General features: G+C 36.9%; 1 pseudogene; it reads right to left on the reverse strand.

The window, feature by feature from the left end:
• Nucleotides 1-854: 854 nt before the first annotated feature.
• LOC124967555 (archaemetzincin-2-like) lies at nt 855-5,707 on the reverse strand (annotated as a pseudogene).
• Nucleotides 5,708-26,905: the final 21,198 nt, after the last annotated feature.

Raw genomic sequence — 26,905 nt, forward strand, 5'->3', positions numbered from 1 at the left:
GGTTTGTCAATGTACAATACTTGGGATAATATTCTATCAGTGTACATTATACAGTTGTAATTATTATGAGAAAAAAGAAAAGAAGGAAACACAGAAAAGAATAATGGAGTTTCCTCATCATGAACATCCACACCACACAATAGGAAGGAAAGGGGTCAACAGGAAAAGCACAGAAGCTCTGGAGCAGTGGTTGCACTTCCCATGACACCCTGTGTAGTACACAGGCCACTGTGTTTGTCATAAGGCATGAAATGGCTTGGAATGGAGTGCCCACCTGTAATCCCAGCTCCTGAGGTGCCTGACTCAGGAGGTCTGCAGGTTAAGGGCCGGTCTTAGTAATAAAATGAGACTGGCTCAAAATAATAATTTGAAAAATGTTTGCTGATATAGCTCAGAGAAACAGGGGTCCCAGGTTCAATCCTATATCACACACACACACACACACACACACACACACACACACACACAAACAGACACATGTAGAATGAACAAAACCAAGAGGTAACCCAGAGAGAAATGATGGTTTTGGATAATAATGATAATAAATAATAATAATAACAACAAATGTGTTAATGTAAGTTCCATCATTTTAAGAAGTGTTCCAACCTGGGTGATAGACTGAGATAGGGGAGCCTGTTGACCTCCATGACAGGGGTAAAAGTTAGGCAGCATTCCATTCAGTTATGCCCTGAACCCAAACTGGTTCACAACAAAAATTAAACTAAATTTCTCAGTGACAAGTCTGCCTGTGTCCTGTGATGAAAACATGTAGCATCCTTAGCCCTTTTTTCTTCAGTGTCAATTTTTATTGTAATGTGAAAATATTTATTTTAATTACTCCTCTCTAAAGGTGCTTATTTGTAGAGAAGAGCAAAACTTTTTATGATCCCCTCTTTCCACTCCTTAAAGACTTCCACGGGTCTCAGTGAATTCACATTGTTTTCACGACTGTGTTCTGGAGTTGCTCTCAGTGTGGCAGCAGGTATATCATTCACTCCCTGTACCAATGCTTTCTATCTCTCTGCAATATGGAAGCCAATGTCACATTGCAACTGGCAAAGACAGTTAAGATGATGGTCAGCTTCCTCCAAATAGCTCAGCCTAGCATTAGTCATATGAGTTACAGGCAGCATTGCATTCCAAATATTTGTCCAATCTCAAGGGCTAAAGTCACACAGGATTGCAGCATCAAAACACTTGTGATTTTAAGAATAAAGCAGTTATCAAAAATGGAATAGTCATTGGAAGAATTTTCTGTAGCTTCTTCATTGTACCTTTGTAGTGTGAGCTATAGAAATCACTGCCACATCTAGTGAATCTGAATATCCCCATACCATGTGTCAAAGAAACCTGTCCAAAGACAAACTTCCAGGAGTCTCTTGGATAAAGATCAATCATTGTTTTTTTTTTCTTTTTTGAAGATTCAAGATATTTTGTGAACAGCTACTACAAAGAGTAAGAAAATTCATTTAGATTACCACGTACAAATCCAACATACAAAAAAGCAATACTTTACATATATTCAAACAATCTCCTGGAATATTTAATAGAAGAAAAGATTTCATATATAACAGTAATAAAGATATATTAATATATTTGTCAAAAAATGTGAAACCTATTAAAAATTAAAATTGAAAAACCACTGAAGGAAAAGATAGCCTTCCTACAAATAAAAAGACCATATCATTGTGTAAATTGATTTGTAAATTTAACAAAATCTCAATGAAAACTTAACAGTTTTAAGCTTTATCACCTGATGCTAAATATAGTGAAAAAAAAAAAACATAGAAGTGGGACTAGCACTAAAATGCATTAAGGCATTTTTAAAAGCTTAAATAATTTAAGAGTATCATACTGGTCTATTAGCAAAACAGAATGCCCAGAAGTAAGTACCCTCATATACATATAGACATTGAATGCATAAAGATGACATCATCTCAAATCACTGAGAAAAAGAAGTAGTCAATAAATATTATAGGGAAATATCCCTGCCTTACCCCACATACCATGAAAAATTCCACATGTACCAAATATTTTTAATATTATTTATTAAATAATAAAAAGAAAACTTGAAATTTGTTTCTTTATATATCTGTACTGTAGCAGTAACTATATAACCTTTCACGACTCAAACGGCCCAAGTCATAAATTATTTCACTGGTATTTTGTTTCATAAAACTCAATTTTAGTTCAAAGAAGCATCATAAACAAACTTAAAAAAGACAACTAAGGGAGATATCTATTGCTCATATCACAAAGAGCTATCCTTCTTAAAATGTAAATTTAAAATATCATAACCCTTTTGGAACATAGACAAAGGAAATAAAATTTGCCATTAATAAACAACAAGATAGCTTACTTCACTCTTTAAAAAAGAGAAATGTAAATGCAGATAAAATACCATTTTTTCTCTCTCCGTTGACAAAATTCCAAAGTTATTCAACATACTCTATTGATAGGACTCTGGATGGGGAAGCATTTTCTCATGCATTCTGACAGTGGTGTGTTTAATTCACCCAGAATTACTGTGTTGAGGTCCATTTGATTCCTGGAATTGAGGAGAATTTTGTTGACATACATGGATGCATCATTGTTTGGGGAATAAATATTTATGATCATTATGTCTTCTGACTTATGGTTCCCTAAAGCCATATGGAATATCCTTCTTTATCCCTTCTGACTAACTTTGGCTTAAAGTCCACTTTATCTGGTATAAGGATGGAAACCTCCGCTTTTTTACTGAGTCCTTGTGTTGTATGTTATTTCCCATCCTTTCACCTTTAGTCTGTAGGTTTCCTTTTCTGTGAGATGAGTCTCATGGAGGTGACATATTTTTGGGTCTTTGTTTTTAATCCAATCTGCCAGTCTATGTCTTTTGAATGATGAGTTTAGACCACAAATATTCAAGATTATTATTGAGATGTGATTTGTATTCCTGGTCATTTTGGCTTATTTTTGGTTTTCAACTTGACTTGATTTCTCCTTTGACTGACTTTTCCTTTAGGGTAGTTCTTCCCTATGCTGACTTGTATTGTTGTTTTTCACTTCCTCCTCATGGAATATTTTGCTGAGAATGTTCTATAGTGTAGGCTTTCTGTTTGTAAATTCTTTTAGCTTTTGTTTATCATTGAATAATTTTATTTCATCCTCAAATCTGAAAGTATAAGATTTGTTGGGTATAAGATTCTTGGTTGGCAACCATGTTCTTTCAGGACTTCAAATATGTCATTCCAGACCCTTCAAGCTTTTAGAATCTGGACTGAGAAATCTGCTGATATCTTTATTGATTTCCCCCATGTGTAACCTGATGCTTTTCTCTCATTGCCTTTAAAATTCTATCTTTATTTTGAATGTTAGTATTTCATTATAATGTGCCTTGGTGAGGATCTGTTGTAACTTTCTACATTTGGTGCTCTGTAAGCCTCTTGTAGTTGATTTTCCATTTCATTCTTCAGATTTGAGAAATTTTCTAATATTATTTCACTGAATAGGTTGATCATTCCTTTGGTTTGTATCTCTATACCTTCTTGAAGCCCAATTATTCTTAAATTGTGTCTTTTTATGATATCCCATAGTTCATGGAGGTTCTGTTCATGCTTTGTTACCATCTTCTCTGTGTGGTCAATTATATTTTCAAGATCAAATATTTTGTCTTCATTGTCTGAGGTTCTGTCTTCCAAGTGATCTAGTCTGTTGGTGATACTTTATGTTGAGCTTTTTATTTGGTTTATTGTTTTCTTCATTTCAAGGATTTCTGTTTGTTTTTTTCAGAGTCTCTATCTCTTTGTTGAAATGACCTTTAGCTTCCTGCAGTTGTCTTCCAACTGTTTACTGGAATGATTATTCATTGCCTGCATTTACTCGCTTATCTCATCCTTTGCTTCACTAATAATTTTAATTAAGTATAATCTGAACTCCTTCTATGACATTTCTTCTACCACACTGTCATTGGACTCTATTAATATAGAATCTTGGTTTGTTTGGAACACTTTCTTCCCTCGTTTTTTCATGTCGTTCACATATCTTCCCCTCTAGCTGTACAGACCTGGGGTGTTGCATTTTGCCACTTATAGGCTTATAGTGACCCTGCAGGTTTCCAAAACCTCTTGTTCAAGGGGGAGATTAATATTTGTCACACCCAGTACAGACAAAATGCAGCCCTAAACCAAATAGCTCCTATGAAGGTATTAACAATATTGTCATAAACAGAGTGTATGAGTCCAGATATTATCTTCAGTATAACAAATATATTTCTAATGGTGAATAAAGAGCATGGGGAGGGGTGTAGAATATAATTGTTAATGGAATAAGGAAAAAGTATGTAGAAGTACTGGATGGTAGTATTATTTAAAGTGGAATCAAAAGAAGTTGGTTGTTAGCATGAGAAAAAGGAAGAAAGATACTCTGAGAAAACAGGTAAACAAACAGAAAATAGAGTGAGAAAAATAAAGAAATAAAAGAAAAATTTTGAGAGGAGCAAAAAAAACTGCACTAGAACAGTCATATTCAAACCTTCCAGTCTTCAGTAGGTTGGTGCATGAGAGGTATCTGACAATGAGATTCTAGTCTCAAGCAGGCATCTCAGGATGGGATTGGCCCCACCTAAAGATGGCAACTTCCACTTCCAGGATAATCCAAGATGGCTGCACTGGCTTCCAAATGTGTTGGCAAATCATGAGCTGCAGCGTGGGTCATGGGTGCCAATTTCATGTGGGGTGTGGTCAGTGAGGTCCAGGGCCCTGCAGGTCCTGGTTGTTGTCCCAAAATTGCAGTAACCATGTATAACCAAACCTGTGGGTACTGTGATAGTGGACTTCCAGGCAACAGCAAGCAGCTGTTGATAAGTTGGTGGTGCACAGGCCATTTGTAGGCTACCAGTGGACAATTGGTAGGTGGGCCTCAGATGATGGATGATGGGTAGGTGAAAGACAGGTGATTGACAGGCAAGAAGCAGGCATTCAGGCAAATGGAGGATGATAGGCAACAGTCTGTGAGCTATCTGCACTCAAAAGGTAGTCAAGATGCTGGAAGGCTGCAGATGGTCAAGGTGGCCAAATGGGATAGACAGCAGGAATCCATGGGCAGCGAAGACTGCCTCACAGAGAAACAGATATCCTCTGCTTGAAACCCAAGCAATAAAGAATGTATCCTCCCTCTGGTCCACTTCATGCATCTCCAAGATCAATCACTGTTATTCCCACAACACAGAAGGTGTCTTCAGGTTTCTTCTATTTTAAGAATTTCGGCATAAGTCCTGCATGAATTTGTCATTTGCATATGTGATTGTTCACTCTGAAATAACACCATGTTGCAGAAACAGAAACCAATTTAAGGAATTTTACAGTCAAGCCATAGAAAAGTGCTCCACAGTCCCCCTTGATCCATTTAATATGCTCTTCACTGGTAACTGGTGTTTTCTAGAGATTCAATGGATGGTACATGAACACTGTGCTTCTCTGGAGAGGGTATCTTTCTGTTGGGATTACTGAAAAATGTTCAACATCTTGGGGAGCTTCAGGATGGTAGGTGACCAATCTGATTGTGGAAGCAAAGTAACAGGTCCAAAGAGATTACTGGTTGGCTGGAAGGCTTCATTCATTCACTGCTGTTCTCTAGCATCTAATTTCTCATACTGTAAAACAAGCGCTGGATTCATAGAGATAAGTGCTGTTTTTAGTGTTTGTTCAGAGTGATGTAATACTTTCATAAGGACAGGTACCATCCCTTCACATCATGTTCCCATGTACAATATGAGGCGGGATGGATTAGGGACCCTCTTCCCAGGCTCCCTTGAAGTCAGAGTTTTTGTGATGAAATTCAATTTATTGCTTGTGCTGGCAGGTAGCATCATCAAAGCTGTAGGCATCTGCAATTTAGAAAGGTGGCAGATGATCCCAGCAGCTCATCTTCAATTTCTTCTTCTCTCTGGGTTCTTGTCTTATTAGTTCAGAGAATGAAATCCACATACCAGGATGAGTGAGTGTGAAGGTGGAATTCACTGGAGAGCAGAACTCTTGTAGCACAAGAGGGAACCCAACAGCAGGTTTTCTCAGGCCCCGCGTGCTGACCTAAGGGTTTATGCAGCACTCAGTTCACCTTTATGATAATCAGGGCTTGGAAATGTACTATCGCTATGGATCAATTTCTCAATCCCAATTGTCATTCAGGTCTGCCCAACTTCCACTATTTCTTGGCAGGTCAGGAAGTGGGAAGTTGATGTCTTCCAATGGGGTCCCTGAAGGGCACTTGTGCAGTGGGCTTGCCTACTGTGTGCAGGTCACCTTTCCATGGGATGATGGGTCAGCTTGCGCTGGTTGGGTGCTCACCTACCAGTCTGCATGGCAAACTGAAGTGCTCAAGTACTACATGGATCTCCTTTCCCCAGAATCTTGAGGGGCTCTTCTCTTTAAGCACAAGGAGTCAGTTCAACCTTTAATTATTCCATGGGAACATTTTAATATACTCATTGAAATGTATGAAATAAATTGAGAAATAATTTACTTTTTTATCAGCAGAAATGGACAGATGGTTGGATAGCATGAAGATAAAATTGCACTAATCCCCTCCAGTCTTGAAATTTTCTCATGTGCTTAAAAGGAAAAAGTAGTCAAGCAGTTTTTTGAGAAGTAAAAGAACACAAAGCAAATTACAAGCAGGAGGATGGTGTGGGGAGCTTTGTGTTCAGGAGATGGTTGGGAGGAGACATAGGGACTGTGGACATGCTGGACTGTCTTGCAGTGTCTATAGAGGAGACTCACAATTTACAGGCTGGTGCAGACCATGAGGAGCACAACACCAGATCTGGAATCATTATCATACCCATAAAACTCCCCAAGTTTTGATTTCCAAACTGCCTTGTTCGACAGTGTGCATCAACATAGCCTTGATCAACCAGAGTGAAATTGCTCCTGGCTGTTATGGTTTCAATGATGTGGATGTAAATGAGCATTTTGAGGATCCAGAAGAAAAGGAAGGAGGGATATGTCCATGTAAGAAGCTCAAATTTAAGCCATGCTCACTTAGGGCTACTGGAACTGACAGTGATGGTTGGAAATGCACTGAGGAAACAGTTGGTACAGAGGGAAACACCCCAGGTTACTCTGCAGATATACAAGGCTGCTTGGCAATGAACATCATCCAAAAATTATCTTACCCAAAACACTGCATTTTCCACCTGGGGAATTTTCTTCTCACACCCTATCCATTTGTCCAGCAGCAATGATCTGAGACATTGCTGTTCTCACAACTTGTGCAGCACTACTAACTTGCAGAGGGTGGAGCTCAAGATTGCTGCTGAGTATCCCAGAGTGCTCAGGAAAATGCCCGAGACATGGAATTGGGGGACACAACTGACACTGATACCAGGTTAATAAACCCAGCATAACGAAGAATTCCTGCATCATGTGGACTGCAACGTGTGTCAAATTCACCCTTTCATCTGAGTATTTCTGAATATTTTGTCATGGAAACAAAATGAGTAGTTTCCCCAGTGTTACTGCAGCAGAAATGATATGACCTTCATTCAGGTTAATATAGAAATTGAAGTGGCTAACATCTCAACTGCACTTCTTGGGTTTTGGAGTTTATTTCACTATTTAATTTGCTTTGGGATGTTTTCTTCATCTGACCCAGCTCTTCCTTCACCTGAACCATAGTCTTTCATTCCCTGCTGTGCCTCTGGTCAATTCCATGTGGCTCCACACTGAGCAAGTCCATTAGAACACTCAGGTTGTTCCAGGCTGCACTATGACCACAATCTCTGTTTTATCATGAACTGTACTGCAATGATCCCATCCTCATTATCCTGTTAAAGGAACAGCACTCAAATTTTTTATTGAGCACCCACAGGGTTGAAGTCTGTTCCTCCACAGGTTCATTCTTGCCTTCCAGAAACTAAGCAACTTAAATTTTAAGATTTGGAATGGTTTGAATTTGGGAACCAATCATGGATGACCATGGTGACCATTCTCTTATTTTTGAAAATGCATCTTGTCTTTAATTCATGATCTGCTGTTTTCATGGTCAACCTCAAATGTTTTGATCATTTTATTTCTCTAGTTTCACTAAAAAATGGCCTTTCTCCCTCCAGACCTTTGCCAGAGATCTTTCTTCAGTTATCTTCTCTCCTTGTTGTGAAACTTGCCTTTAGCAACACTAACACTTTCCTTATTTGATCATCCACACCTATTCACAATATTCCCTTCCATATTAATGTAGTCCACATTTCCTCCAGCCTGGGATAGGAGGCCAGGATGACATTCCAGGCTCTCATCTAGACATAAAACACAAAAGTTTGCATAGTCTAGGTGAATGATCAGGATCAGCCCTTCTGTAGATGAGCAGAGGGAAAGAAGAGAACTACAAATACCAGGGAGACTCCTACAAGCAGTTATATTCTAAAAATTCAATGATTTAGAAAATTGTCAAATAAATAATTTCCAAAAATATGCCAATGGCCAAGAATAAATCATGAAGAAATAAAAAATCTTTGTTAATTCAAGTAAGTAAGACTGAACCTGTAATTACATAATATTGCTATTATAAATACAGGACAGAAATGCTTCAATGCTGAATTTTACCAAACATTTATAAGCTAATACTAATTCACTCACACATCCAAAAATGAAGCACAAAGAATACTGCCAAACTCATTTGGCAAAATTCTGTTATCCTGAAACAGAAGCTTGTCAGGGACACTAGAAGAAAGAAAGTTACTGGCCAATATCTCTAAAGAACATCCTTTCAAGAGTTCTCAAAAAATCATAGGAAGCAGAATTCAGCAGCACATTAAAAGGATCATTCACCCTGATGGACAGGGATTTTCACCTGGGACAAAGGATGGGTCGACACACACATATGTGCTCACATTAGCAGACTGAAATGTGAAGACCAATGATCCTCTCCATAGATGCAGAAACAACATCCTCAGTCGATGTGAAATAGCATTAGCTGCCTTTCGTGATAAAAACTCTCAAGTAATTAGGCATGAAAGGAATGTGTCTTGACATAATGAAGGCCATGATTGACTAGCACACCCCAACTTCCATACTGAGAAGTCAAAAATTTCTCCTCTCACAAGCCTAATCTTGATTCTTCTGTCCATCATTGTACTGAAGTTCTCGCCACAGCATTTAGGCAGGAAAAAATGAATGATTAGCATTGTGACAGTGCATGTGCTACAGAAATGGCACTGTGGATTCCATGTAATCCCATGAATATTCTAACACCAGTTTTCTCAGAGTTGGGAAAACTGATCCTCAATTCATGTGGAATACCAAAACATACTTGATAACCAAAACACTTTTGACTTGCAAAAACAGTTGGGGTCCTCCCACTTATTCATTTCCAAACATAAAATATTATTGGTTGTTAAGTAAATATAGGAAAGTGTTAATACAATATTAATTTTTAATATTGACTTTTCCCAATTAAGCCTTTTCAAAGAGATTCCTTAGTACTTTTCCATGATGCTGAATTAGTATTTTTAATATATGAATATCTTATAAGAATGCCTCACATTAATTAGGAATCCACTTATACTTAAGAAGTGGTTCTTAATATGCACTGAAATTAATGTCTCCATCTCTACTGGATACTGGTGGTGCCAAAAGGAAAATGTTAGCTCAGCCACCAAAGGGCCCACGTTCTATTCACATACTTTCTTTAAATTCTATTTTTAATTCCTGGAACTATCACAACAATTATTTATAATTTACTTTGAAGTTCTATTTATATTTTCACACACATAATTCATTTATCTAGTTAAACTGAAATTCCTTTGGAATAAAATTAAGTCATCTTTGCAAAAATAAAAAAAAAATATGAAGGAAACAGACTAAGCTGAAGGCAAAGAGTGGAAGACTGAAAAATACCACATCCCACATTTGCACTAATACAATCACTGCTTACAGACAAAAGCACATGGGCCAACAGCAACAGCAGGAAATCTCTGGGCACATGCTCCTCAGCAGAGAGCTGGCCTGTCCATGTGGAGATGAGATCAATGACCTTCAGCACCATCATACCTGCTTCATAAGACTCATCCCAGTGAAGGAGATAACAGAAACATTAATGAGAAACAGATGATTACAAACTACAGAATAACATATCAAAAAGTGTCACCTTCAATAATGTTGAGATAATGTGCTCAAGGGGATAGAACTCCTGTGTATGAAGATGGCCATTGCATTGAAACACACATCTTAAATTTGTGTCCTCAAGCACATGGCATCAATATCAATGATGTAAACACACACACAGTTAATGGACCACTGTGGGGGAGGTTCTACCAAAGTCTACTGTGATCATCAGTAGTGACTGGCACATGTCAGGATATAACAAGTTCACTAGGTCAATTCACATTCTCCACCTAATTTCTATGAACAGCACCACAACCACAGTCACTGTGAGAGTCCTGCTTTCTTCTGAAGCACTTGAAAAGAAGGGAGAAAATGTACATATATAAATGCTATTATAATTGCTCAAAATGCACAAATATGCAGTCATGAGACAAAATGTAGGAATGACTTTCAGATCCTTGGAAATCCAGCAAGTAAAATGACTCTCAAGTCATCCCAGGCTGCACATTCACCACAATCCCTGCTTTGGCATTATCAGTACTGCAATGATCCCACCCTCATTATCCTGTTAAGGGAGCTGCATTGAAATTATTTATTGAGTACTCAAAATGTTGGAGTCTGTTCCTCCACAGTCTTATTTGTGCCTTCCACCAACCATGTAATTTAACTTTATGAGTTAGAATTGTTTGAAACTGTGACTCTTGATGTTTTTGAGCATTAATTCCATACTGTCATTTCTGGAATTTAGTCTTGGCTTTAGTATGTGACATGAAAGTTTCAGGTGATGTTCAAATGTTTGATCATCTATAATTTTCCACTTTCACTAAGGCATGCTTCCTCTTACTGTTAGCCAGAGATCTTCCTCAGCAATCTACTCTCCTTACCAGGACACTGACTCTTAGCAATCCTAAGTCCTTCATAACTTGACCATCCAGATATTTTCCCAATATTCCCTTCAGTATCAATGGAAGTGAGACTTCCTCCTGACAGGGCTATGAGGTCAGGGATAATTCCCAGGCTCTCATCTGGACATAATACTTGAAGTCTGCACAGTCTGGATGGATGAGCAGGATCAGCCCCACTGCAGGCAAGCAGAGGAAAGAGGACCACTTCAGTGAGGAGAGTATCGTGGGGCCTGAGGAGGTCCATGCCCCAAACTGCTGACCTCCCAGGAGGGAAAATCAAGAGAAAAATGGGCAAACATCAGCCTAAAACCATGATAGGACCCAGACAGATTGCAGACCAGGGCCACAGGGTGTGCAGCATGGAAACAGCATGAAGGGAATTTAAATACCCAGCTGAGATGGATCTGTCCCAGAAGCACACATGAGGGGAGAGCAGGAACCTCTGTCAGGTATTACAATTTTATTAAGATCATGAAATTAAAATATTCTTGGTAGAAGAATCTGTAAATAGTTGAAGTTATGGGTGTATTAATTACTTCATTTCACCACTCCACCCTGTGTTTATAAGCCCCAATGCACTCTCTGCACCACATATATAAATGCAATTATAATTGCTCAAAATGCATAAATATGCAGCCATAAGAGACAAAATGTGGGAAGGCCTTTCAGATCTCTGGAAATCCAGCAAGTGAAATCAGACAGATAGAAAAAGTCACTAATAAAAATTCCCAGAAGTAGTTTTTAAAATTGAGCTGAAGGACACATATTATCTAATATATGAAGTAAAACAATGGATAATTAGTAGAGCACAGTGGGAGATTTTAACCAGACATTTTCAAACTAGGGAATCTACCCAAGAATGTCAGAATGTAACAAAATGATCAAGCCACATCACACTCTCTACTAACTGTTATGAAAAACATTACACCTGCAGTCTCTGGAAAATACCCACCAAAATCCTGGGGCAATTGTGAAGCAAGCAGGAAATGTTATGAATGATCCCTTTCACACAGCATAAAATAAGATGAACCACAGATATAATGTAGAATGATAAAAGGATTTTAAGCTTCCAATTAGAAATGATGTGATAAAATAATCTCAGTTTAGTGTTTTAATGCATTAATTGTCCATTAATATTATAAAGGTTTAGTAGCTACATGTAATAACTAAAAGTTTGCTATAGAAACCCATAAGTCTAAGAGGAGAGTAGAAATAGGAGGAATAAAATGAAATATAAATAAATAAATATCAGTTGAGCCATTGAAAATGAAGATGAGAGAATGAGAAATATCACAGAATACAGGAGACCCATGACTGTCATGGAACTGAATGGAAATTTCACTTGTATTTGGAGAAAAATCAAAATCAACACATAAAGAATGTGTGTCAGAGACTTTAACAAAACTCACTTGACTTATACAATGACAGATATGCAGAAGTATAAGAGATCCTTACATACGCAAGAAAGGAAAGAATGGAGAAAGAACAGGCATATATGAAAGAAAAGAGAATTAGAGTTCCAAACTAAAATGGATCATATAGGTACATTATGACAGAAATGTTAGAAAGAAAATCTGAAAATGACTGAAGACCCTGCACAGAAGCTTAGATGTGGTAATGGGAAAACAGACAAGGACTTCCCACCTTGTTGTCTCCTGAGGCTGAGGTCTGCAGGGTCCTTGCTCCAGGCAGTTGGCCTCCCTGACAGAGTGAGGCATCTTGGAATGACTGTGTGTGGCCATTAGAGACTGCATTTCATTAACAGAATGACAGAACCTCTCTTGCCAAGTGACATCAATCACCTTGTCACCTGCTTCCTGAATGACCTTGTGTACAGTATTCATTTTCATGCACTTGGAGGAGCAACACATCCTCTCCCACATGCACAGTGGCTCTCTGTGTGTAACTGCTTGGTTATTCATTAGGAGTACTAAGTCATCACTTGAGGATGTGTCTCCCCTAGTTGAACTGCTTCAGAATGTAAACTTCAGGATTCAGAAAACCACTAAAAATTTTCATGCAACTAGTGGAAAAGACCACAGCCCTCAATGCAACTGAGCCTCAGCAGGACCTAGAGGACACACTTATGCTCCACAGGAGGTCGCTGTGCCTCCAGAACCCACAGTGTGTTGTAAATGCCTCCACACTGCACGCAGCACAGGCCTGCTTCAAGGCAGAAGGCACAACATAATTCCAAAAATACCCAATTATTCTGTCTAACCCTTCCTTGTACTTCTGCATTGTTTGAAAATTGAGCAAAAGCTTCTGCATTTGGAAAATATTATCATTTTAAATTTATTATTATTTTTTATTATTTTTTATTTAGCTTTTAATTTTTTACAGGCTGCATTTTGATTCATTGTACACAAATGGGGTACATCATTTCATTTCTGTGGTTGTACACAATGTTGATTCATACCATTTGTGTAATCATACATGTACATAGGGTAATGATGTCTATCTCATTCAACCATTTTTATACCACCTGCCTCTCATTTCCTTTTACATATTCTAAAGTTACCCCATTATTCTCCCATTCCTCACTCCCACTCCCATTATATATTCTTGTCCACTTATCAGGGAAAACATTCGGCCTTTGGTTTTTTGCGCTTGGCTTATTTCACTTAGCATGATATCCTCCAATTCCATTCATTTATTTGCAAATGCCATAACATTATTCTTTATGGTTGAATAGTATTCCATTGTGTATATATATATACCAGAGTTTCTTTATCCATTCATCTGTTGAAGGGTATCTAGGTTGGTTCCAAAATCTAGCTATTGTGAACTGAGCTGCTCTAAACATTGATGTGGCTGTATTACTGTAGTTTGCTGACTTTAGGTCCTTTGGGTATAAACTGAGGAGTGAGAAAACTATGTCTAAAGTGGGTTCATTCCAAGTTTTCTTAGGATTCTCCATACTGCTGTCCAGAGTGACTGCACCAATCGGCAACTTCACCAGCAATGTAGAAGTGCGCCTTTTCCCCCACATGCATGCCAACATGTAATATTGATTGTGTTCTTCATAATAGCCATACTAATTGGAGTAAGATGAAATCTTAGAGATATTCTAATTTGCATTTCTCTAATTACTAGAGATGTTGAACACTTTTTCATATATTTATTAATTGCCTGTGTGTCTTCTTCTGTAAAGTGTCTCTCCAGTTCCTTGGCCCATTTATTGATTGGGTTCTTTGTATTTTTGTTGTAAAGTTTTGTAAATTCTTTAGAAATTTTGGAGATAAGTGCTCTATCTGAAGTGTGTGTGGAAAAGATTTTCTCCCACTCTGTAGGCTCTCTCTTCACATTCTTGATTATATCTTTTGCTGAGAAAAAACATTTTAGTTTGAGTCCATCCCATTTATTGATTCTTGCTTTGATTTCTTGTGCTTTCGGAATCTTGTTGAGGAAGTCTGATCCTAAACAATATGATGTAGATTTGGGCCTCCTTTGTCTTCTATTAGGTGGCAGGTCTCTGGTCTAACTCCTATGTCCTTGATCCATTTTGATTTGAGTTTTGTGCCGGGTGAGAGATAGAGGTTTAATTTCATTTTACTGCATATGGATTTCCAGTTTTGCCAGCACCATTTGTTGAACAGGCTATCTTTTCTCCATTGTATGTTTTTGACTCCTTTGTCTAGTATGAGGTGACTGTATTTATGTGGTTTTGTCTCTATGTCTTCTATTCTGTACCATTGGTCTTCCTGTCTATTTTGGTGCCAATACCATGCTGTTTATGTTACTATTGCTCTGTAGTACAGTTTAATGTCAGTATTGTGATACCTCATGTTTCACTTTTTGTACTCAGGATTGTTTTGACTATTCAAGGGCTCTTGTTTTTCCAGATGAAGTTCAAGATTGCTTTCTCTATTTCTATGAGGAATGTCATTGGAATTTCATTAAATCTGTATAGTGCCTTTGGTAGAATGGCTATTTTGACAATGTTAAAAATGCCTATCCAAGAACATGGGATATCTTCCCATCTTTGAAGGTTTTCTTCAATTTCTTTCTTTAATGTTCTGTAGTTCTCATTGTAGAGGTCTTTCACCTCTTTTGATAGATTAATTCCCAAGTATTTTATTTTATTTTTGAGGCTACTGTGAATGGAGTGGTTTTCCTAATTTCTCTTTCAGCGGTTTCATCACTTATGAATAGAAATGCATTAGATTCATGCATATTGATTTTATATCCTGCTACTTTGCTGAATTCATTTATTAGTTGTAGAAGTTTTCTAGTAAAGTTTTTTGGATTTTCCAAATATAGGATCATGTCATCAGCAAATAGTGACAGCTTTAGTTCTCCTTTTCCTATTTGTATCCCTTTAATTCCTTTGGCCTGTCTAATTGCTCTGGGAAGTGTTTATGGACAATGTTGAATAGAAATGGTGAAAGAGGTATGTTTCAGTATTTCTCCATTGAGAATGATGTTGGCTATGGGCTTAGCATAGATAACCTTTACAATGTTGAAGTATGTTCCTACTATTTCTATTTTTTTCCAGTGTTTTAAGGATGAAGGGGTGCTATATTTGATCAAATACTTTCTCAGCATCAATTGAAATAATCATGTGATTCTCAACTTTAAGTCTATTGATGTGATGAATTACATTTATTGATTTCTGGATGATGAGCCAACCTTGCATCCCTTGAATAAACCTCACTTCATCATGGTGCACTATCTTTTTAATATATTTTTGTATGTGGTTTGCCAGTATTTTGTTAAGGATATTTGCATCTATGTTCATCAGGTATATTGGTCTAAAGTTTTCTTTCCTTGATGTGTCTTTGTCTGTTTTTGGTATCAGAGTGATACTAGCCTCATAGAATGAGTTTGGAAGGGTTCCCTCCTTTTCTATTTCCTGAAATATTTTGAGGAGTATTGGTATCAGTTCTTTTTTAAAGGTCTTGGAGAATTTGGCTGAGAATCAATTTGGTCTTGGGCTTTACTTGGTTGGTAGGCTTTTGATGGCTTCTTCTATTTTGGTGCTTGAAATTGATCTGTTTAGATTGTGTATGTCTTCCTGATTCAGTTTGGGAGGATAATATGTCTCTAAAAATTTGTCAGTGTCTTTGATATTTTCTATTTTGTAGGAGTATAGATTTTCAAAGTAGCTTCTAATTATGTTATGTATTTCAAGGGTGTCTGTCATGATCTTTCCTTTTTCATTATGAATTCTAGTAATTTGAGTTTATCTCTCCTTCTCTTCATTAATGTAGCTAGGGGTTTATCAATTTTGTTTACTTTTTCAAAGAACAAATGTTTGTTTGTCAATTTTTTGAATCACTTCTCTTGTTTCAATTTCATTGATTTCAGTTCTGATTTTAATTATTTCCTGTCTTCTACTATTTTTGGTGTTGATTTGTTCTTCTTTTTCTAGGGCTTTGAGATGTAATGTTAGGTCACTTAGTTGTTGACTTTTTATGTTTTTAATGTATGAGCTCAATGCAATGAACTTTCCTCTTAGTACTGCTTTCATAGTGTCCCAGAGATTTTGATATGTTGTGTTATTGTTCTCATTTACCTCTAAATTTTTTTTATTTCTTCCGTGATGTCTTCTGTTATCATTGCATCATTCAATAGCATATTATTTAATCTCCAGGTGTATGAATAGTTTTTGTATGTTATTTTATCATTCATTTCTAATTTCATTCCATTATGGTCTGATAGGATACAGGGTAGGATCTCTGTTTTTTGTATATACTAATGGCTTTTTAGTGGCATAGCATATGGTTTATTTTGGAGAAGGATCCATGAGCTGCTGAGAAGAAAGTATATTCGCTTGATAAGGGATAAATACTCTCTAATATCCATTACATCTATATCATTGATTGTTATTTAGTTTTATAGATTCTTTGTTCAGTTTTTGTTTGGAGGATCTACCCAGTGTTGAGAGCAGTGTGTTAAAGTCCCTACTATTAATGTGTTTTGGTCTACTTGGTTCTTAAAATTGAGAAGGGTTTGTTTGACATATATAGATGCTCCATTGTTTGGGGCATAAATATTTAAAATTGTTATATCTTGATGTTTTATGCATCCCTTAAGCAGTATGAAATGTCCTTCTTTATCCTTTCTGAGTAACTTAGGTTTGAAGTCCACTTTACTTGATATGAGGATGGAGACCCCTGCTCTTGTACTGAGTCCATGTGTATGGTATGTTTTTCCCCATTCTTTCACCTTTAGTCTGTTGATGTCTTTTTCTATGAGATGAGTCTATTGAAGACAGCATATTGTTGAGTATTTCTTTTTAATCCAATCTGCTAGTCTATGTCTTTTGATTATTGACTTTAGGCCATTGACATTCAAGGTTATTATTGAGATATGATTTGTATTCCTGGTCATATTGGCTTATTTTTGTTTTTTTACTTGTCCTTTGGTTTGCTTTTCCTTAGGGTTGTTCCTCCCTTTGCTGACTTGTATTGTTGTTTTTCACTTCCTCCTCATGAAATATTTTGCTGAGAATGTTCTGTAGGGCAGGATTTCTATTTGTAAATTCTTTTAACTTTTTTTATTGTGGAAAGATTTTATTTCATTGTCAAATCTGAAGGTTAGTTTTGGTGGTTATAGGATTCTTGGTTGGCATCCATGTTCTTTCAGATCTTGAAATATATTGTTCCAGGTCCTTCTTGCTTTTAGAGTCTCTGCTGAGAAATCTGCTGATACCCGTATTTGTTTCCCCTTATATGTAATCCAATGCTTTTCTCTCACAGTTTTAAAATCCTATCTTTATTTTGTATTTGAGTTATTTTCATTATAATATGTCTTGGTGTGGTTCTCTTGTAGTTTTGTGCACCTGGTGTTCTGTAAGCCTCTTTTATTTGATTTTCTATTTCATTTTTCAGATTTTGGAAATATTCTGATATTATTTTGTTGAACAGGTTGTTCATGCCTTTGGTTTGTATCTCTGTGCCTTCCTCAAGTCCAATAATTCTTACATTAGGTCTCTTCATGATATTCCATAATTCCTGGAGGTTCTGTTCATGACTTCTTAACATTTGCTCAGTTTGTTCATCTTTATTTTCAAGAATAAATCTTTTGCCTTCATTGTCTGAGATTCTGTCTTCCACGAGGTCTATTCTGTTGGTGATGCTTTATATTGAGTTTTTATTTTGGTTTATAGTTTCTTTCATTTCAAGTATTTCTGCTTTTTTGTTTCAGAATCTCTATGTCTTTATTGAAGTGTTCTGTTGCTTCCTGCATTTGCTCTGTTAACTCTTTACTGGAACAGTCATGCATTGCCTGCATTTGCTCTCTTATCTCATCTTTTGTTTCATGGATCATTTTATGTATGCAGATTCTAAACTCTTTCTGTCATTTCTACTGCCATGCTGTCATTGGAGTCTATAACAATAGCATCTTGGTTTGTTAGGGACACCTTCTTCCCCTGTTTTTTCATATTGCTTCTATATATTCCCCTCTAGCAGTGAAGATCAGAGATACTGAAGTTCCCCCCCTGCAGGCTTACTATGACCCTGCAGTTTTCCACTACCTCTCCTTCAAAGGGATATCAATACCAGTAGCACTCTATACAGAGAAAATGTAGCCCTGAATGAGATAGCCCCTGTAAAGAATTCAACATTATTAAAATGAACATGATCAACTCGATTACTATTTGCAGTGTCTGTAGTTGTGAATAAGAGGATGGGGAAGGATGTAAGATGTAAGCGAGTAAATAGAGGTACTTGTCAAAGGGCCTCCAGTCTCCTGCAGGTATGTCAGGAAGGAATTCAGCCTTCCAGTGATGATGGCCATGCCCTCAGGAATAATTCAAAATGCTTGCACCAGCCTCCCAGGAAATTGGGGAGCCCCAGAGAGGGTACAGAGCACAGAGCTGGGGAGCACAGAAGCAGGTGCAGTGTCCCTCAGCATTAGAGGAGCAGGAAGGCAACCTGAACTGCCAGCCTCTGTCATTGATTTGGGGGCGAGGTGGGAGCTCAGTGCTGTTCTGTCCATGGGGTTGGCGGGCTCAGTGCCAGCAACTGACCTTGGTGTGGAGGGGTGGGCTCAGAAATGGTGTCTGATCTTCATGTGGGGAGCTGGTGGGCTCAGAGATGGCGTTAGACCTCAGTGTGGCGGATGCTCAGTGATGGCATCTGACATTGGTGGGGGGGTTCAGTAATGTGTCCAAACTCGGTGTGGGGGGCAGGCTCAGCGGTGTTGTCTGACCTAAATGTGTGGGTGTGGGTGGGCTCAGTGATGGCATGTGATCTCGGTGTGGGTGGTGGGCGGGGTAAGTGGTGGTGTCTGACCTCAGTGTGGGGGTGGGTGGGCTCAGTGGTGGCAACTGACCTCTGTGTGGGGTGGCGGGCAGGTTTAGCAATGGCGTTTGACCTCCTCAGTTTGACTTTAAATTGAAAATTACCTTCTCCTTCAAAACAGGACACAGAAAGTCACAAAGTGCCATTGCTTCTCCCTACAATTCATGGAGTTGAATTGGTTCAAAATTAGTATTCATTAATTCCTTATATACTCCTATACTCAACCCTAGCTGTGCATACATGCATCTGGTGCTAACAGGCATATAATAGAGTTTGAAGTATGCCCAAGTGACATCTGCACAATACTATTGGTACCTTCTAGGGCTGAACCTGAAGAGCACTGCTAAGACTGTGGGCAAACACTGAAACCTGAGTTCGCAGAAGATGTCAACAAACAAAACACATACTCTATTGGACATAAATAAGACCAGGAGTCCTGAACTATGATTCCATCTGCTTAAAAACCAACAATTAATGCAGAACAAGTTGAATTTTACACTAGTATTAAAAGTGACTTACACAAAGCCATCACAGTATTAAACATATTCTAGTTGAATGTATACCTTCCACTTAGAGGCCTCCATGGTCAGATGTGACCTTCTACTGAGGTGAAACCTAGACTTTCCATTCTGGTGAGTCTGTTTTTAGAAGAAGTCACCTTCTGAGGCTCTAGAACTGAGAGAGTCTTGAAGGCTGAACTCTGTCATCATGGGGTTCAAGTTTAAGGCAAAAAATCTCTCCTTGAATGGAGAACAGCAATCAATACACACCAAACAATGAGTCAACAAATAAGTTCAAATTATTTGCTACCAATGTTAAAGAAATAGAAAATTGCTCCAATAAGATAGCAAAACTTCCAACACAGCAATTTAAACACTTTCTGATATTTGAAAAAAAGTGTATAAGTCAAGAAACAGAGAAATCCAGAAAAAACAAATGGAAAACTTAGAGTTCATAAACATAAGAACTAAACTTTAAATTCAGTGAGTGGATTCAGTGGAAGAACAGGGGTGACAATAAGGAAAGTCATTGTGGAGGAAGATAGAACAGTAAGTCATATCCAGTGTCAACCACAGAGTGGGAAAAGGCAGAAGGGAAATGAAGAGTCACAGCCTTGTATGGGAAAACCAAACGTTCCACTTTTATACACCACAGTAGCACAAGGAAAAGAGAAATCAATGTGAGGGTGAAAGTATTATGATGAATCAGTAGTTGAAAACTGGCAAGTTTGGTGAGAATCACAAATATGCCAACTTAAGAAAATGAGCACACCAAGAAGGTGAACTCACTGACGTTCATACTTAGATATTATAGTTTTATTGATGGATTATAATTGTACAGAAATTTGGGACTGATATGATACATTTACCAAAGCACATAAATAATTTGGACACTGTCATTGCCCAGTCCTTCACCTTAAAATTCCCCTGACTTCCATTTTTCTACTGTGCTGGTCTCCCTCCTATTTTCATGAAGTTCTCTCTCTCTAGCCTGACTTCACTCTATTTACCCCATGTGAGAGAATGCACGTGACCCTTGACACTTTGAGTCTGGCTCATTACACATAACAAAACACTTCCCAGTACCATCCATATTCTTCTAAAAGGCATATTTTGTTTGTCATTATTCTGGACTGAAATAATTCCCACAGGATTTCCTCAATTGATGCAGATGAAGCGTATGACAAGTCCTTCATTATTTCATTTTTATAACCCTAGAGGAACAAGACAGAGAAAATACTGACCTCAACATTGTAATAAAAAATTATCACTTATACTAACCTCACAAAAGAAATTAAACTTTGTGCTGATATAACCTTATGATGAAAAATGCAAATCATTGAATAAATAATGTGAAAAAAATTCTAGAAGAAAGAAAGTCCTTCGTGTTTTGGGAGTAGACAGTATTAAAATTGCCAACAGGATCATACTACCTAAACCATTATATGGAGTTAATGCAATCCCCATCTAAATACCAAAGTCATTCCTCATATAACTAGAAAAAGAACAGACCTAAAGTGTATTTGGAAGAATAAGAGGCCCACAATAACCATAGCATTGTTAGCAAAAAGAGAGATTCTGGAGACACCAAAATATCAGACCTCAAATTATATTACAGAGCTATAGTAACATAAATAGCATAGAACTGGTACAAAGACAGACATTATGACCAGAATAATAGAGTAATTATGAGAAAGACATACACACATAGGTATGGTTATGTGATAGTAGACAAAGGTGCCCAAAACATACTTGCAGAAAGAAAGCCTGTTTAACAAATGGTGCTGGGAAAACTGGATATTCATATGTAGAAGAATGCAATTGAACCTTGAAGGTTAAAGGGCTGGGGAGGAAGTGCTTTACACTCTTAAGTGTCTTTGTTGGTATGAAAGGGGGGAGAGAGCATTTAAAAATTCCTGAGTGAGTGTGTGAGTGTGAGAATACTTGTGAAACTTGTTCCATGTAATTATATCCATGTCATTTTTCTCAGCTCAAATTTTTGTATGATGAATTCATCTTTTCTCCTGAACAAATTAGTCTTGTTTGTCTAACTGAAATTAGCCCCTCTCTGCTTTTCTTTCTGCTGTCTTTATTCAGAGGTCAATTGTTCAAGGGCTAACTCTCAAATACACTAAAAAATTGAGTTCATGTGGCTTAAAATGATTGGAGATAAATACAAACACGTCTCTAAAGTTGCTAACCCACACGTTTCCCTGTCGGGGTCCAGCCCTAGCAGGAGTCCATGGGTTCCACACCGGTAAATGGGGCACGGGGAGACAGTGTGGGTGATGGATGGAGAATGAAAGACACAGACTCTACTTCTGGTGCAATCAATCCCACTTTATTCTGGGGAAGACTGGGTTTATATACATTTTTCTTCAGGCTATAATGGCAGTCTTGTGTTTAATATTAAAGAAGTTTTCAAAGCATAGGCAGAAATTGTTTTCAACAAGGAACAGAAAATTATGAGAAAACAGTAACCTTACAGATTATCCTTACCTAATCACAATTGTTTTAAGAATATCTAACTATGTCGGTGAACTAATATAATATTTACTTCCTTAATATCTAAACTCTATGTGACCTAAGACTATTCTTATTATTCTCGCGGTTAAAACAATAGACAAGTAATCTCATGTGACTATCTCTACTAGGTCCATCTGGTTAATATCTAAATTGCTGAGTTAAGGGGTACAGTAGGGCAGCGGTCCCAATTGTAATTGTGTACCAATGTTTATTATAGGGGTGACATATTCTTTGTAGGAAGGAAGGAATGTTATGAAACCTTATTCTCTTACCTCACCACCACACATGAACAAAACCATCATTAAAATTTAACCAGCCTGTTGGAGACAAAGGCAGATCTACAACTATTTTCTCCAGAGGCTTTCAGGGACTCATTGTACGGTTGCAAAATTATTTTTAATTTTGTTAGTGGTAAAGACCCATTGTTTTTCAGATTGTAGGTAATATTTTCTGGAATTTTTCTTGTATTCCCCTCGTCCCCTTAAGCAATCCATTCAGACTGAAATGAGTAATATATTATCAGAAAAACACAGCAGAAAAAACACCATGCTCCGGAGCAAAACATGTGGCAATTCCTTTTAGGATGAGCCTTTGCAATCATCCTCCAGAGGATCTTTGTCAAGCACTGGATGGAATTCCAGATGCCCCTGCATTCCCCCCCCAGGTGATCAGATACTAAAGGTGTTCTTTTGTATAAATTGTATAAAATATAATTAACGTCCATTGATTCTAGGATTTTCCTTCACAAAAAGGATGAGTTAAAACATTAACTAAACTTGGTTTTCATGGATAACATAAATTAAAAAATGGGTAAATCAGATTAAACATAAATGGGATACATATCATAAATAAGATTTTAATTATTGGTCAATAGAAAGTTTAAGATTGTTTTGTTTCTGCTCTTCTCTAAAAGCAAGATGATTATGGGTTAAAATTCTACCTTCTGTATGTTCTACATGGAAGAATTAAAAAAATGGAGATAAACAAATATTCAAAGATGATAAAATACTGTTGTTTTATTTGGTCCCAAGAATCCTTCAGTATTCTGAGTCAAACTTTTGGCCCCCTGCAAGCCAACACTCCCAATCTTCTGACTCTGGGAATGATGCTAGCAAAAAGAAAAAAAAATTCTGAGCCAGCTGCAGAGGCCGCCACTCCTCCACCTGTCTGGTGTCCTTTACTATCCAAGCTAAGAAAATCTTGATATGTACAAAGCCCTGGTTTTCATGATTCTTTATGGTTTATATGTTTTTCATATCTGTTACTGGACCTTAAGAATACGGGCCATATTTTATTGGTCTCTCCAGTGGTCTTTTAAAAAATGTTGACTGATTGGGTAACCTATATGTATGGGCCTATTTAAAGAAACATGTATTAATGTCATTATCTGACCTTTAATGGTTGTACAGATAATTATATGATCTTACAGCTAACGTTGGTTAGTCAGGGGTAAAATATATGAAAGAGATTCTGTATGTACAGACATATATTCAGTTGCTTGATAAGGAGTCTGAACAGTCAGGCACTAAGTTAAAGGTGCCGAAAGGCACTGCCTCTGGTATACAAGGATAACAGGGCATCAAAATAAAGAGTTTAAAAGAAAGATTTAAGTCTTTTAAACCCAGTACTGGCACCCCCAGTATTATTTTTCATCCTGACCCAGGCAGCCACAGATCATCTCACTGTGGTCAAGGATGCACTAGCCCTAAACTGGAAAAAAAAAAAGCCAAAAAAATTGCCTGCACTATAGAAAAAATAGCCAGAGAACCCAGCCTCTCCCCTGCCTTCCAGGCCCTTTCCCCTGGGGGATGGAAGCTGCTGACCTCGAAGGATGTGACAAATGGTTTTCTCACTGTTAGTTTATGAACTGGGCAAAGTATAATCTCCCCTTTTAAGATCTGACAGGACAGCCCATTTTGTCAGGGACATCTATCACTAGGGAAAAGCAATTCTTCCTATAATTGTATCCTATCAAACTAAATGTCTAGGCAACTGGTAGAATAAGTAACTGTACCCAGAAAAGAGAATGGTAGGAACTAAGACCAAACATGTGTTTTGTAGCCAGTGTCTGAAAAGGGATCTTCACTAAAGTCTTAGAAAAACAAGGAAAGGGCCTCCTTCACTGTGTACTAATATGTCTCCTATAAGAGAAAGTCCCAAAGAGCCTCTGGGTACAATTGACTGTGGAAAACTCACTTAAAGTTGATGACATTATGATGAAAATAAGGGAGACAGATCAGGCTCAAAAATATCCTGTGCTCCACCCTGTGACTGCAACTTAGGAAAAACAGATTAAGAAAGAGTTTTTGTATGTACTAGATTCTCTGTTCCCTCTCTTGGGGTAAAATTTATTATATAAATTAAATACATAGAAAACATCATAAGGGTTGTCTCAAAATATAAATTTTAAAATGGGACTGAAACTAAAAAAGAAAATAAAATGTTTTTGGTATATGAACATATTAGAAGGAAAAAAAAGTTCCTAATTGGAAAAATATTTTTCCTGGTAAAGTAATAATCTTGCATTAAATTCCAAGATGAGAGGACAGAACTAAGGATAAAGCAAGTTACAAATGTCTAAGTAAGTCACAGAAAGTCTGCAGAAGGTATGTCTCAAAATGTTTGTGTTTGGATTAATTTGCCTTAAGTTAACACAACCAGTTATCTAAACCTTAATACACACATATGAAACAGAGTCTAAAACATTGGCTTGCTCTTATCCATCAAGAGAATGTTCTTGTATTTGTATTTGTTAGATATTATTACTTAGAGAAACTGAGTCTTAAAGAAATTAGGTTTGTATGTAGTTTATAGTCTTAAATGATTACTTTGTACGTGGTTAAACAAACAGCTGTTATTTAGGTTATAACACTACTGTTGACACCCAAAATATGTGACTAGGTGTATGTATGCATCTGAAAACTATATCAGTCCAGGCCTTGTCTAAATGTTATGTAAAGGTTTATAAAATGAGGGGCTGGGATGGTGACTCATTTCTTGCTTAGCATGTGTGAGACAGTGGGTTCCATTCTCTGCACCACATATAAATAAATTTTAAACAGGTTTATCAGCATCTAAAAATTTATAAAATGAAAACTTATGTAAGTATATGAACAAGAAAATTAATAAGTGGTCACTTTTAAATGTGGTCATAGAAGCACCACATTGTCAATTGAAGATCTCTGTTATACCTGTTTACTTTCTTTGACTAAGTTGATTTCTAATCATTAACACTGTTTCCTAAACAAATAATAGATTTAAGGTTATCCTTTGATTTTTGTTAATACATGTAGACTTATGGTTATTGTTTCCAAACACTCTAGATTCTAAATTATATTTTAACAGTTAAACTTAGTTAAATGTAAAACTGAGGAGAAAACTTTGACAAGTTTCTATTCTCAAAACTAAACTTAACTCTTGCAAAAGTCTCATATTTGTATAAAAATAACAAGTTCTGCTGATATTTATTCATGTCACTTGATGTTTTGTAGCTGAATTGAGTATCCTGTTGTCAATAAGTTATATATACAATTTTGTGTAAGTCTTTGCACTGGAGTTGAAATTTAAATCATTTTTAAAAGATAATAAGGACAGCCTATCCAATTTAAAGATGATAAAGATTTATAAAATGTTTTAAAAAGAAGAAAAAATGCGTTTCAGAAATCCAACATCTTACTTAAGTTTTGTCAAGAGTCCATCACACCTGAGTTAAAACTCTGCCTCTCACCCTATTCCATGTTAGAATAACCATTCAAAGTAATTTAAATTAAGTTCAAAAGATAGGTTTTTGTTATAAGGATTACAATCATCTTAAACTTAAAAAATATAATATATGACTAATTACAATTTAGGATTATAAAATTATGTTTTTTGGTTCATACATATAATATAAACTAAATAAGTTTTACTCTTGTTAATTTCATTTTATGTTTCCTTTGAAACTTATAACTGTTGTCTGTTAGGACTTTGCAGTAGCAAACTTCTAATATAATAATCAGAGTTAATTTGAGATAATGAGTCACCAGCTATAGGCTAGACAAAATATAAGACTGATTTACAGTATTTTACTGACCCCAATTAAATGAAAGGAGGAAATAACTATAAAATTATAGACATTAAAGTTAATACCTGGTTCTCCTACATTAAGACTGGTTAAACTCATCTTCTGGATGGTTAAAACCAAAACATAGAGACTAAAGACAAAAAGGGACAAGGAAAATAGCAAATATTTGGTTCTTGCCCTCTGAGGTCAGCTTGCAACCATGAAACAACAGGGATTTCTCTAACAACTTTCAATTTTGGGCCACATGAATTCCCAATCAGAGAGATCAATAGGATCCTAGATAATAAGAAGTCAACCAGTGCACATTCTCCAAAGAAGAGGTTCACTGGAAAGGGAAACAATTCCCTAATGCTTTCAAGGGAAGTCATATGTGATCAGCAAGACCTTGACCTATCCTAGCAGATGGCACTAGAGAAGTTGAGAGCCTTTTCACAAGTTCCCAAGAATGATTCCCTGAGGAATTTCAACTGATTCTTAACAGTGGATAGGGACAAGGTCAATTTTGACCCAGTTGGTCTTAAACACCTGATCAGAGAGTTACAAAGAACAGTTGCTCAAGGGCCAAAATTCATAACTAAGG

This window comes from Sciurus carolinensis, chromosome 16 (genome assembly GCF_902686445.1).
Source record: "Sciurus carolinensis chromosome 16, mSciCar1.2, whole genome shotgun sequence".
Classification (NCBI taxonomy): Eukaryota; Metazoa; Chordata; class Mammalia; order Rodentia; family Sciuridae; genus Sciurus; species Sciurus carolinensis.